Source organism: Temnothorax longispinosus, chromosome 12 (assembly GCF_030848805.1).
Source record: "Temnothorax longispinosus isolate EJ_2023e chromosome 12, Tlon_JGU_v1, whole genome shotgun sequence".
Taxonomy (NCBI): domain Eukaryota; kingdom Metazoa; phylum Arthropoda; class Insecta; order Hymenoptera; family Formicidae; genus Temnothorax; species Temnothorax longispinosus.
The window spans coordinates 12,446,534-12,461,113 of record NC_092369.1 but is presented as its reverse complement, the minus strand read 5'-3'; the positions used below and the strand labels follow the sequence as shown (position 1 = coordinate 12,461,113).

The window sequence follows — 14,580 nt, the reverse complement described above, 5'->3', positions numbered from 1 at the left end:
GACATCCTACGATAATAAGTTTATATTAGAGTTTGTAACATTGTTATGCTGACTCGAATGTTTTTATTGTTATATCGTTTGATAATCTTGACGCATTTGCACTGGTTATATATTTTGTATGCGTGTGGCCGTTCTTAAACGAGTTTGCTCTGAAGATTGTGAACGGGTGTAACGCACAATATCCCAATGTTTAAATAAAGAGATTATTGTTGCAAATGGTTTTGGCAGTTATCATCGAAAGTTAAAATCATTAATTGATGTAAGAAATTCTCATGTGTTTCAAACAGAAAAAATTTCAAGTAAATCACAAAATTGAAAAGGAAAATGTTACCATACATGAGACGAAACTTGGAGCAACTCAGATCTATTTTTATTGCTCGTCTTGTCTTTTAATGTTGACAGCCGTGACACATCTCCGGATGTTCTTGCATCTACTATCAAAATACGATGTTTTCTCTCTTTCTGAAGAATTGCGTAGACGTTGCGAGAGATTCTTTATACACTACGGATGTTCGGGTTACGAATTTGTTTATAAATTTCTATGTAAAACGCACTTTCGTGTACATTTAATCGTATGTAAAATCTATTCATTGATTAAAACAATGGCTGCGTTCTGCCGATACTCCGCTAGCCAGCAATCGTGAGCAGTCGCTCGTTTCCTCTCCTTTTAATCCATTGGGTCAAAGGAGAGGAAACGAGCGACTGCTCACGATTGCTAGGCTAGCGGAGTATCGGCAGAACGCAGCCAATCCTACAATAACAACAATAATATTTGTACAATATTCTAAAAGAATCGACATATTTTAACCGAGTGCGAGGTAATGAGCAACCGAGATGAAACTTCCGAAACAACCAAGTGATGATGCACAGAAATCGTGGCCCGCGATGCGGGAGCTTTCCTCAGGCCTCGTACGTCCTCAAACTTCAAACAATCGGCTGTTCTAATAAACGTTCGGATTTCCGTCTCGTGAGACGCGAAGCGCGCTTTTCGACAGCAACTCGAGAGAGCCTCGCTAGACGCACTTCGGACGCGGACAAATAGTCGCGCTTGGCTCCGAGTTGCCGCGGCTCGAGCCACCGAAATGGTGTCAGACACCGAGTGTAAATAACCTTATGAACGTAAGAATAGACATACGAGACGAATCGGGTTTATGTATCTCTTCTGCCTCGCGCTGCGCCGCGGGGAGAGAACTCCCGGCGGTCGCGCGACAGGATTCCGGTTTCAAACCGTCGCGTCGGTCGTCGCGGCGACGAGTCTCGACTTCGGGCACATGGGTCCCTAAATAATAGACGCGACAACTCTTTGTCTCGCTTTCTCCCAAACAGCACGCCTGCATGTCTAAAAGACATGCATGCTGTCTGGGTTCTCTTTTTTTATAAATAAAACAACGCTATCGAGTTCGAACGAAAATTCAGTTTGAAATTGTGACGGTTTTGATTTATGGGCCGTAAAGTTTGTCTAGTTGTAAATTCGCGCCTCGTTACACGTGCGAGCACTTGCCGCTGAATCTCGCGTAAATACGGGGTCTTAACTTGTGCAATATATACGGTGGCTCTGCCGCCGATCTTATTTTCGCATTCAGCTGCGGTGGCGTTAATATTACGCTTGTCTACGGACCACGTCTGATCTTGTATGAGCCAAGTCAAATAATTGGCGAAACGCCTCTGATTACTCAGAGGCTCGTTTAATCAAACTTCGGAACGAAACTTGAGTTTAGGGTACTGGTGTGGGAAAACTCAAATGGGCAGTTTTCCAGCAGCTTTTCAATATCAGAGTGTTATTAGATCATAGATGACGTTGACATGCATATCGTTTGTTCTTGCGTCTAATGCTAAGTTCGGTAGACTGATTCTGCGTCTCATGTTATCTTAAGAATGCCCTGATGGAAAAATGCTTCAGAATTTTTTATATTATTAATCAGAATTTCTATAAAAATTTTCAGACGTCTCAAAATGCTCAGAATTTTTCAGATTTTTAAATACGAATTGGAACGTTTTTCAGACAAAATCAGAATAAAAATTTCAAAATTTTCCCGCCAACACATCGTTGGAGAAATCTGAATAAATATAAGAAAATTTTTCAGAAATTTTTATTCATACGGATACTGAGATATTGCGAAAATCTTCATCCAATTATTTCTAAAAGTATCTGAGAGAGACTTTTATGTATTTTTTTTAAATTTCTCATAGTCTCAATTCTTAGACAATTTCTGAGAAAAAATGATAAATTTTTTTACCAGGGCGACGAATCAAAGGAATAAGAGATCGCACTTGGCGCAACAATCACATTGTTATCGAAATATTACAACGAGAACTCTGTTTCTTTTCAATTCTGTGATTTTGCTGAATTTTCCGGAGTAGAAAGCATACGAATCAATTAATTAATGATTTTAACTTTCGGTACCAACGATACAGTGATACGATAATATGTGTAATACAATTTATCGGTATCTACTGCAAAAGCCATTTGCGACATAATTAACAATCTCTTATGGAAACGTCGGGATATAATGTGTTGCGTCTTATCCTCTCGGTCAGCTTCGAGGAATAGTTGCTCACGATATATATCTCGAGAAAACATATTTTTCGCCACAGAGAGCCCGCCGAAAAGCGGGATGATTCCGTGTACCGAGCATACGTAAAAAGCTGCATATATCTTGTATAAATAGCATCGTGATATACGAAGCGACGCGTACGCAAGGGACCTGCAAACAACGAGCTCGTTTTACGGTCGGTTGGCGAAATATCGCGAATAGTACAAATATACGAAGGCGTTATACCTGCGCGGGAGTGCGTATCTGCGTCGAGTCTATCTGTGAGATTGTTGCCGTAACGGCGGTCGTTGAAAAACTCTTTCATCTTCGCACGACTGCAGTGCCAAGCCAGTCGCTTTATGCACGTGTCGGATATAAATAAAGCGCCCGGTATCGATTTTCCGCATGTCGAAGGGTGACGGAAGGGTCGCAGAAATTGTAATCAATATTGATAGTCAATCACCTTGGCACACACGCCTTACTTGTCAGTTAATTAGCGTCGATTATGATAATCGAAATTATACTATTTGTACGAAAAGATGCACAAGATATTTTTTTCGAAAGAATAAGTGTATATTAATTTGAAATCGATTTTTCCTTGGAAAAATATTGCGGGAGAGCATTACTTGACGCTACCTAGCTCTTAATACTAAATATTTTTGCAACTATCCTGGTGACAAAATTTCTCATATTTTCTCAGAAATTTTTTAAGAATTGAGACTTATAAAAAATTTTGGAAAAATATATAACTCAGAACTTTCAGAAATAATTGGATGAGGATTTTTAAAATTTCAGTATCGGTATATATATCTATGAAAATTTCTGATAAATTACACAGATTTTCTCATATTTATTCAGATTTTTACAAAGATGTATTGGCAGGAAAAATCTGAAATATTTCATTATTATTTTGTCTGAGTTTTCCTATTCAATTCGTACATAAAAAATTTGAAAAATTCTGAGTATTCTGAGAAAGTCTGAAAATTTTTATAGAAATTCTGATTAATAATATGAAAAATTCTGAGACATTTTTCCACCAGGATAATTCTCAATTAATTATATAAATCCACTAAAGTTTACATGAAATTAAAGGAAGAATCGATTTTATCAATTTCAAAGCTTATTTATAGTACCCGGAAAAGCTCTCGATTTCAAATTATTTCTTAACTCAAAAGCTATCCGTTCACCGATATTTTCGTCGTGGAAACAACTCCAAATTGATCAAAGAATCTGTGGATTAAAGCTCTTCTCTCCTTCTGAGAGAGGTCTGGGACACCCCGCATTACGCAGTTTTCTGCACGACTGTGCGATGAGGTAATCGAACGATCCATAGACTCCGTCTCGTATATACGTATACAGTATACAATTCTGTCGAGAGTAAAAGTTCGATGCCCCTGTCGGCGGTTCGTACCCTACTTTGTTAGTTTAGCTTTAGCTTCGTCCTTCTTCTTTGGCGCAGTTTACTCGCTCTCTCCTTGACACGTGCTGGAACTTAATGATTGAGAAAAGAATTTCAAAATTTATCTCTCCGGTTTTATTCAATTTTTTGTTTTTTATATTTTTATTTCTGCTTGTCGCAGGACATTAATTTATCCGATAACTTATATGGACCAGAAGAAAGAAGCAATTTATCTGAAGTTGTGCGCACGTGCGTTAGACGTCAATAATTAGTCAATTATCAAATGTCAGTCAAGTAAATCCCAAGTTAAATTACTTTATTAACTTTTATGATAAATATAATACATATGTATATAAAATATAGGCTATATGATATAATAATATAGAACGTAATAAAAATGAGTGCATACTAAATAGACGGACAAATGCTCGTTTTTCGTCATTTTTTAAAGTTTCCTCCTGTCATTATTATGACTCAGTTCTGTTTACGACATAATGACACTTTATTTATAGTGAAATAATTTGTGCGAGAACTGTGCTGTTTTATCTCAAGGTTAGCGCTTCGAAGAAGTCTTTAGGAGATTCTTGTGTAATATGCGTACGCGTGCGCCCGTGCATTTTGCAACTAAGCGATTATGTATACGGTGGATGTAAGGTTTGTTTGAAATTGCGAATTGTTTGGCACACGCTATCGTGAAGCACGCACGATAATTCTGCAATGAATACAGAAATAGAGACCCGCGTAATTCACGTTTAGATTATAAAACGCGCCGTTTACAATCGACCCTTTCTAGTGCTGTTCAAATGAAAGAAGGACGGTGTTCTTTAATTAATATAAATTGATGCCAGATCTTCGTTTGCCTCGACAGGGCTTTACTTTGACAGTATTTTAATTTCAGACTACTAAGATTTTAAGGGATCCCACGAAATTTAGAAGGGATCGCGGAGAAGATATCGTCGCCACGACGTAAAGAAACGATTTTCAATGGTTGATTATTCAAGAACATTTGACCCTCGAGATCGTTTGTCTCCCTCGTTTTCGTTAGGAAACTTTCTAAATCTCATAAAGTGATTTTGCCACTAATATATTAGAGTGATTGCGATGGTCACTCCAAAAGAAAGCGTTATCACTCTAATTTGAGCAAATGCGGGCACTCATAAGGTATAGGAGTGAATTTTTTACTCAAATTTTTTAGAGCGGCTACTCTATCGGAGTGATAATGATCTCACTCTAAAACTATAGTGAAATCACGATTTGCTAGAGATCGACTGATAAATGATTCTAATAGAAAATAGAATGAAATTTTCCACTCAAAATTGTAGAGTGACGTGATTCATTCCTATGGACATTTATATCTACTGCACTCGAAAAGAGTGCCCTTTCACTCGAGTGTGATTTTACTCCAACTTATAGAACGCAATTTTACTCTTAGAGTGGCGAATCACTCGAAGTGCACAGGGTCAATTTTCACTTTTCGTTACACTTGCATATCACTCGTTTTTGTGTGGGTGATATTTTACTCTCAGATTTTTAGAGAACATAGTCACGTTCAAATTTAGCCGAAGAATTTGAAACATTTTTTTCACATATTTTGTATGTGACTCGCGAATCCCGAAGGAATAAGACGTCGCAGCATCTTTTGTCGCGGTTTCGTTAGGCAGATGGACCGCGGTTGGACCGCTTATTAGGGTCACTCAGTGACTGATTGGTGTCCAAGGTTCCCGCTGCTTAGACATTTTAAACATGTCTTTCGCCAATCGCTTGCGCGGTTGCTCAATTTGGTACGCGGCTGGGATTGATATGCGGCGAACGATGTGTCCGCGAGCGAAAGGCCGTGGTTATCCGGTGGATAGCTAAGAAGCCTTTCTGAAGAAAGGTCTGGTGACCGACGACGACGATAAATGTGTCATTCGTGCAGCCGGATCGAAGATGCAGAGATTAATTATTATTACTCTACGGCCGTAAATTCTGCGCGAAAAAATTCTAGAGCGTTTCATGTTGCTATTATACGCGAGCTGTGTTTTATTCTAAAATCGTTGAAAAATCGTTTTTTTAGATCCTTTGGATCCCTTTTAACTATAGATCGAATCAAACTCTTTGAAAATAGGTTTTTAAAAATCTCAAATTAGTTAACGATTGAAAATAATTGATGAACCACCGATCCGAAATTAAGCGTTATTCAATGTTTAACTTGTTATTATTAAGAGTTATTGCGAGAATTATGCCTGATTTTAATGTTATTCGTCAAATTTAATTTTACAGAACTATATGCAATAAAATTTAAATATAAGTAAGGCGTAACATAAATTATTTAACTTTTTGATCTCTACACAGAAAAAAGAACATTCTTGTTTAGAGAATATCTTTATTTTTGACATGTAAATCTTAAAATGACATTATACAGCGTTAAACAAAGATAAATTACTTGTATCAAAACATTATCCCTTTCTGAAAAAGGTAAATAAAATTTTATAAAGAAAAATATATTCTTACTATATTTTCAAAAATAATTTTTATTACTGGAAAGCACAGAAAATATTTTGGCTAGAGAATAACAGTACTTTCAAGCCAAGAATATTCATATTATAACGATAAAGACAGTTTAATTTTATTTTAAAATTCAATATTCTTTACGTGAACACAATGTTGATTCAATTTTATTATGTTATAACGAAGAAGAAAAATCGGAAGAAGAATAAAACATCATTATCATCAAAATAATCATATTTTGTACTCTTTATGTAATAATTATAATATTCAAATTAAATTATAATATTCTTGAAATACATGAATATGAAATTCTTTCAAGAAAAATATATATTCATGCTTATATATGAAATAATGATTGTGTTGATTTGAATATATTTGTTTTGATTAAAGACTAATTTTTTTTTCTGTGTATGAACAAAATTTTAAATTACCTTGTTTGGGATCACATTAGTGAGGATTCGAGATTCTTCTGATTGTAAGATTTTTTATTATAAGTATTATCCTTTTCAAGCATGAAGGCACGCATTTTTCGTTTCATTGGATTTTGTATGTGTATCGGTACCGATACCGCGAAAAACTGTGAACTAACCGACTAGTTTTTAGTGGCCCACATTCAAATACTATTCTTAACAGAATTACAGTAATGCTGCTCGATCTGTTATGCAATGCATATAGAATACTATTACGTAGTGCCAATACCAATTTGTTAAAATCGTTTGTCAAACGTTTGACCTTTCGTTGCTGCTAACTGTGCATTTATGGACCGCAGTACATATCGATTGATTTATGTCAATTACGTTGACGATACGATTGTATAAAATTTATTTTAATAGTAGATATATATTTACTACTACTAAAATTAAGATTCTTACTTTGCAACACTTTTCTGTTATATCATTAAAGTCAATAATAAAAAAATTAACCGTGTGGAAAGCTTTTGACGAGATATATTTTAAGCAAAGCATAACAATTTTGTCGTTTAAATTAATGAACGATAACAACGAGCAACAATATAGCGATAATTAATATCCAATTAAGAAATTAAGCAAGTGACGTTTTTTTATTAGATACATTGCAATAAAAAAAGCCTCTTGTAAAGTAAAGAGGCTACCCAAAAATTGCATCTCGTAAATATATTACGGATGCGGTTAAAATTTTTATCTGGGTTTCAGCAACAGTACTCTCACTAAACGATCATTGAGCACTTTGCTCCCCAAAGACAAGGATAAGCCTTCTTGTATCCTTGGCCTTATATACGCTAACTGTGATATTCTGCTCACGAGAAAGTATTGCCATCTTTTGGCGGACTAGGAAACTACAAAGTATATACAGGGTGGACTTAAAATACTCATCATTATTAATCATTACTTTACCTATATATCTTATAAAAAATAGAGTATAATTATATGAAAATTCTTGTCATTTTTGTTTTTAAAGCAATAATAGCAATAATGACAATTTAAATAAAACGCTGTTGTTTCAACTATTAATTTAAAATTGAATATTTAAGGAGATATGATCACTGAGATATAAGTATGGAAAAGGCACTGACTCGGCTGGCGCGAGCCGAGAGAGAATTAAATTCGTCGGATCGCTGTCTCTGTCATGCAGTTCGTGTGATAAAGATAACTATATAGCTCTCTCAATAATATGCGTATGCTTCTTGTACAGAGAGAGATCCCACAATGTCTATCTGTCTCAGACTCGTTTATCGCCTACGGGCGTAGCATCGTAGTGCCCACTCCATACTTATATCTCAGTGGGTATAATCGATTATTTGTGAAGGTAGATAGCGAGAGGGATACACTTATCCCCTTATGTATTAGCAATACTAACATAAATTATAAAAATTTTTTAATAATAAAAAAAGCTATTTTATAATTTATTATAATAAAAAGGTAACAGACAATGCCAATTTTTAATTCCGAATAATATTAATGTTAATATTATTAGAAAATATGAATAATTTGATGTTTTGTGTTCGAAAATTATTGATTATTTGACAACGTTGCATTTTTGAAAGTGGTAAAAAAGACATGTAGTTATATTTTACAAATTGAATAATTTTTTTTAAAAAGCAACTATGTGTTTTCTTTACACCAATTGATTCATCTTATTATTCTATACATAAAAGTGTTAAAGTACACTTACCCAAAAAATGAATAGTTTACGAGTTAGTTTATATTTCATATCGAAATATACCAGATAATAAAGTATAAAATATCTCGTAAACTATTAATTTTTTGATAACTCTACTTTAATACTTTTATATGCAGAATAACTAGAAGAATCATATTATGTAAAAAAAATTATACAATTCTATTTAAAAAAATGGCGATAACCTTTATGTGACTCTAAAAAATCGCTTTTTTCGAAAAATTGATTTTACCATTATTTGTCCCCTTTCAGACGATACAACTTTTGTCTGGAACATTTTTCTTTTAAATGCTTTCTTTTCAAGATATTCAAGTGTCTCAATTTAAATGCCTTATTCTGTGTAAAACTCTAACTTTAATTTTTATTTTTTTGGAATTAAACTACATGATCAATCGGCTTGAAATTTTAATGTGATATTAGTTTTGCTTTAAATAATATTCTGTATAAGTTTTAAACAGGTCAAAGTATTTCGATTAAATGTTGAAATGACACAGAAAGTCACTTCAATTTTTCGAAAAATTTTTTACTCATCAAAATTACGAGAAGCCATCTCTCTCTCTCTCTCTCTCTCTGTCTCTCTCTGTCTCTCTCTCTCTCTCTCTCTCTCTCTCTCTCTCTCTCTCTCTCTCTCTCTCGCTTATACGATTTGCAGACTTCCCTGCCTTGAATCTTGATGGCTAGAATCTATAATTATTATTTATGCAACTGTATAAGTGTACACACGCGCCAAATTCATTATTCTCATGTCATTAGTGTCATGAAAGCCATGACAACCGGAATGTATGTACATGTAACTATTATTTGAAGTTCGTATTTATCCATGGTAACAACGAGTGGACGAGCTTCAATCGTTAGGCACTAATTTAGGCATTGTAGAGCTTTAATACGGCTGTCCTAGTTGAAGATCTGTCCGTATGGGACGTCACGCAATTGCAGTGCGACCCGGCATTACTAATACGTTTTTAATTTGCCATTATTACAGGTTGATATAGACGCGAGCATTGAAAGACTTATTCGGAATACGGTTTCCGTTATACCTCCGAAATATTTGGCCGACGATAGCTCGGTAGACCTTCTTTACAAACTATCTCACGACACTCAAGACTTTTCTCAAAAGTGTTATTTCTACTTTGATATACATGGAAATAATTTTGTACATTTTTACCGATTTATAAAATAAATTTAAATAAAGAATCGCAAATATAATTGAAAATATGAAGAATAAAGAAGTATTTTTTCTTTTTTTTCTATTTTGGAATTCTTAATCGTAAGTGATTAAGTGAACTACTCACTCATGCGATTTCTGACATTGACGAGCGATTTCATTTTTTATATTGGCATATTCTTCATATTCATAATAATGAGACCGGAATTCATGGATTATCGCTGTATTGAACGAACCATCACGCGAGATAAGATTATCTGATTTTTATAATGTCATTAAATATTTTATATTACGTACGATTTGTTCTTGCATTGATCGATCATTTCCGTCGCATTATCAGAGATAACAAATAGTCACGCGCAATTCCATGTAGCCCATCGGTCAATATTCTTTAAGATAAAAATATTTATTAATAATTATATGTAATTTTATAATTGATCGTAAATAATCTTTAATGTTATAAAAATAATGTTATAAAAATAAAATGTGATTTTTTTTGGGTACCAAATGAGAAAAGATTAATCGTATAGGTGATGATATTAATTTCACTCTTGAATTTTTCAACAAATAAAAACAGAAAAAACTGCTTAGAAAAAATCTACATATAAGTATAAAATATTCATATGTTTGTATTTTAATTGTAATCAATGTTTTACCGAATTAATTGGTGACTGACCACGAACGAACAACTAGATCTACTTCGCGAAAGAGCGAAAAGCTGTTGAAACTGTCACGTGAATCTAATCTACGGACATGACACATGACATCACGCGTGCTCTCCTCGGGAGGACCGCGCGCGCATACATGTAATGTAATAATGCTTCAATTTCATCGTTCCGCATAATGAAAGATGCCACTGGAGATACGGCAATTTGCGTAATAGTTGACCGTTAGATCGGAGGCCGCTCCGCGACAACCTAGAAACCGCAGAAGGATAAATCCTGACCTTATGAGACGTCGCGATTTTTATCATGGATGCCGAGTAGAGCGAGTCCTATGAAAGATTCGATGAGATCTTGCAAATTAACGCGATCATTTTTCGTTACTTTCCATTTTACGTCGACGCCAATGTTGATAGCCGATTGAGGCATCGATAACTAAACGGGTACGAACTTCAAATCTTCATAGAATTTCTAATCAGTACTGGACTCGTACGCGTTAACAAAAACGCTGCTGTTTGTAATAGATTTCTCACGGTTCTTTATTACAATATATAATTAAGGTGTTTAAGCGTCTTTAATGCAGACGGCATAGATTTTTCTAAGAACTTAACGGCACAGGCAACACGCATTTCTGGTGGAAAAATGTCTCATATTTTCTCAGAAATTTTATGATACTTTCAGAAATAATTAAATGAGAATTTTCGGAAAATTTCAGTATTTGTATGTGCTAAAATTTTTGATAAATTGCGTAGATTTTCTCATATTTATATTAAGATTTCTATAAAGATATGTTAACGGGAAAAATTTGAAATATTTCATTATTATTATAAGTACGAGGGTTGGTACGAAAGTAATGCTTCGTAATTTTTTTCTTTTGAATCTAGCCCCATAGAAAATTTTGCGTTTCACTGAGTTGTTATTTGAAGTCTCTAGTTGCATTATGTTGAGTGGTGTTGTGATCAGTTACGTTAGTGTGTCACACAGACAGTTCAAACTGGTGTATGTTTTAGATACGCGTAACAGACAAGGACGATGATAATAATTTCTTACCGTGGAAGAAGACTTAAGATATATCATTAAGACGTCATATCGCACATCGAGAAGAATACTGTCACAAAAATTTACAATTTTTAGGAGAAAGGAAAAACGAAAATTTAATTGATTTTTTTTTAATTGTGAGATAACTAACGACATTACAATAACGATATTTTTTTATAATGACACTTATACTGTTTCTTGAAAAAATCTGGTATGATTCTGAAAAGAATTCTCACTCAAGACTTCCGCCAATCGGTTGGAAAAGATTCCAGCCTTTTTTGAGATGCGTCATTGTTTTTGTCATCAATAGTTATGTTTTTATTAAATTTATATAGGCTTTAAAAGTAGAATAAATATGAAGTAAATTACATTTTTGAAGAGATAAATGTATTATAAAATTAGTACAAACGTAACAAAATAATGAAGTATTAATAAACTACGAAACAATGTCTAAAAAAACAGTAATTATTGATAAAAAATTAATTAAATTAATTGAATTAATTAAATTATCAAAAAATAGACTCGTAAAAAGTACGATAAAATTTTGGAATATAATTGTCTTTGAGAAAAGTTCTCGAATTTCAGATTTCTTTTTGTTTCCTATAAATAACTTTTGAAAGTATGCTGGTTGTAGTTCTAAATGGGCAACGGTATTAGATTTTGATTTTCTCCTATTACTTAGTATTTTTTTGTAATTCTGCTGAGAGAAAAGATGTTTTTAAAAAAGAGATAGTATAAGGATTATTTTTTTCTACTTTTATAATCTTAATGTCTGTCATTATTACAATCTCATTCTCAGTTGTTTTTGAAAAATTGTTGCCAAGTAAATTTGCTAGAAAAAGATTTACTTATTTTGTAGTAGAAGACTGTCACAATACTTTCAAGTTGTGACGTTGTTTCATCAGTAGAAATACTGCGACACTCACTGTATTTATTCATTTATGACCCTATTCATCCAGCAACTGCCACTTAATCGGTTTAAAAGAATAAGAGTACGATATATATGTCTCGATTTGGGACATTGTGTTCACTGGGAGGAGATGATTTTTCAGCTGTGATTAATTAAAGAAGTTATTCTGGGGAATTGTGTTCAAGAATATAGAAATAGATGAGAAATGGAGATTTTTTGTTTATTAATTTTAGGTAAATCTCTTAACGCAAAAGTATCTCGGTAAATAATGTCATTTCCTTTTCTAATTACGGAGTATCAATGTTTCTGAAGACTTTTTGAGTTGTCTCTACGTTGCATAAGTAACTGTAAACAACTGCAAGACAACGATTTTTTTTCAAGAAATAAGTTTGTATAGAGTCCTTCGCTCATCAAGGATCAATATGTAGAATTATACATATATACTATGGAGCTATACGAGCGATAGGAAAGTAATCAGAGAGATAACGAACATCTATACAAAGTGTGTTATACAAAGGTAGCACGACACCCGCGACTTATTATCATTCGCCTTATCTGGATACAGTATTCAAGGAGGGACAACAGCGGCGCGAAGTTTGTAAAAACCTGTAAAAGTTTTTATACACTGTCCTGTTGTAATAAAATTTATAACTTACTTTTACATTAAAATTCAATGTGGTTTACATTAAAATCCAATCTAAACGCATATACCAGTGTGCAAATATATATATATATATATATATATATATATATATATCTCCTTAATGAAACAATTATTTTTTATGAAACGATGACCCCGTACTTGAAGATGACCCCAACCACAAAATGTTTTGTGAAGGAGTAATTATTTCGATGGGAATAGCCATTTACCGTTTGAAATCAATTGTATTCTGCTCGTATTCGGATATATTCTCGTGTCATTATTTTGTTTGTCGCATTTTATCTCAATCAGAATTATCTGATTCTAATAAAACTGCTTTAACAAAAATCTTTCTTTCGCGATTAGATACTTGACGTATTTTGTTCCGTGCTTCGCGCCGGATATGCGCACGTAAAATATAGCGGAAGAAAAATTCATTGTTCCGCAGATAATACGCGGGTGACGAATATAATTGGGGTTTATCGCGTAATTCACGAGCTACGATTATGATTTATCGAACGCCAGCGATTCGCTGCATCGCGCGTAATTACGCGCGACCAATATTGACTTCCCGTTGTTCCGTTACGCGCTTTTCTTATCTCCTCTTATCTCACGTCGCAATCCGGAATTACGTGCGCCTTTCAATTTATAACACGTACGGCATCCGTTGCGTATGGAAATAGCCGTGAAAAATGCGTTGAAATATTATAGTTACGTTCTCCAAATGAATGCGCCGTCGAAAATCATCGCGGTATGGATCAAAGATAAAAATAGTATACTAAAGATAAGATTTGTCTACGAAACGCTTAAAAATGTCATTCATGGGCTTTATACATATATATATATACTATATATAATCGTTATCTATAGCTCATTTCCACGTCTTTTTGCTTCTTCACTTCCGTCATGTTCATTGGATCAGCGTGACTGCCAGCGGAGATCGATTCTGCATGACAGCCTAGAGAGAGTGTCGCAATCACGTGCCGTGTACCTGCGCGACGATTCCGCGATCAGGTATACGCATGCAAAAACAGCTGTGTCGCGCACAAAACCGCCGGCGACACAAAAGAGACAGCGCTCTATCACAATCCGCTCTTATCTGCTGACAGAAGATCGTCACGAGTTCTGATTCCCTCTCCTCTTTCCACACCCGCCTCCCCTACTTCCTTACGCACTCGCGAAGGTGGGATTTATTCGTTGTGTCGGATCTATAGTGTCGGATCATATCAGTCGTGAGCATTATACCTGTGTGACTGGTGGAGTAGGGTTGGAGGCTTAATTTGTTGCGCGGAGCTGCCTATACGTGTCCATAATTCAAGTTGATTAGATTTTCAACGAGGTTTGTTCTTTTTTTTTCTTAGATTACAAAAAGAGAGGTGTTCTTCAATAAAATTGCCTTTTAGAGAATACGATCAGCACAGTTAACGTATCCGGAAATGTGTTGCGTTCTCCAATCGCGTTCGCCAATCGCGAAAATTGTCTAATTAATCAATCGCGCGATAACGAGATAAACTCGCAAATAGCTTCTAAAGGCTGCTTCGTTAGCTGTCTCTTCCTTTATATTATTATAATCGTTATTGTTTTC

General features: G+C 34.5%; 1 protein-coding gene and 1 non-coding gene across 6 annotated transcripts in view; one reads left to right on the top strand and one right to left on the bottom strand.

The window, feature by feature from the left end:
* Positions 1 to 14,580, top strand: part of Vha100-2 (V-type ATPase subunit a family protein Vha100-2) — a 34,160-nt gene that overhangs the window by 2,522 nt on the left and 17,058 nt on the right. The window contains exon 1 of one of the 5 annotated variants that reach the window (XM_071794583.1): positions 14,142 to 14,334. The exons of 3 other annotated variants lie outside the window; for them this stretch is intronic. The gene's annotated coding sequence lies outside the window, so the exon portion shown is untranslated. Of the gene's footprint in view, positions 1 to 14,141; positions 14,335 to 14,580 lie in introns of those variants that run through there. One more of the 5 variants, XM_071794587.1, reaches the window with a different exon arrangement.
* LOC139823446 (U4atac minor spliceosomal RNA) lies at positions 7,531 to 7,653 on the bottom strand. Its single transcript, XR_011734772.1, has one exon. It is a non-coding gene; the product is annotated as a U4atac minor spliceosomal RNA (small nuclear RNA).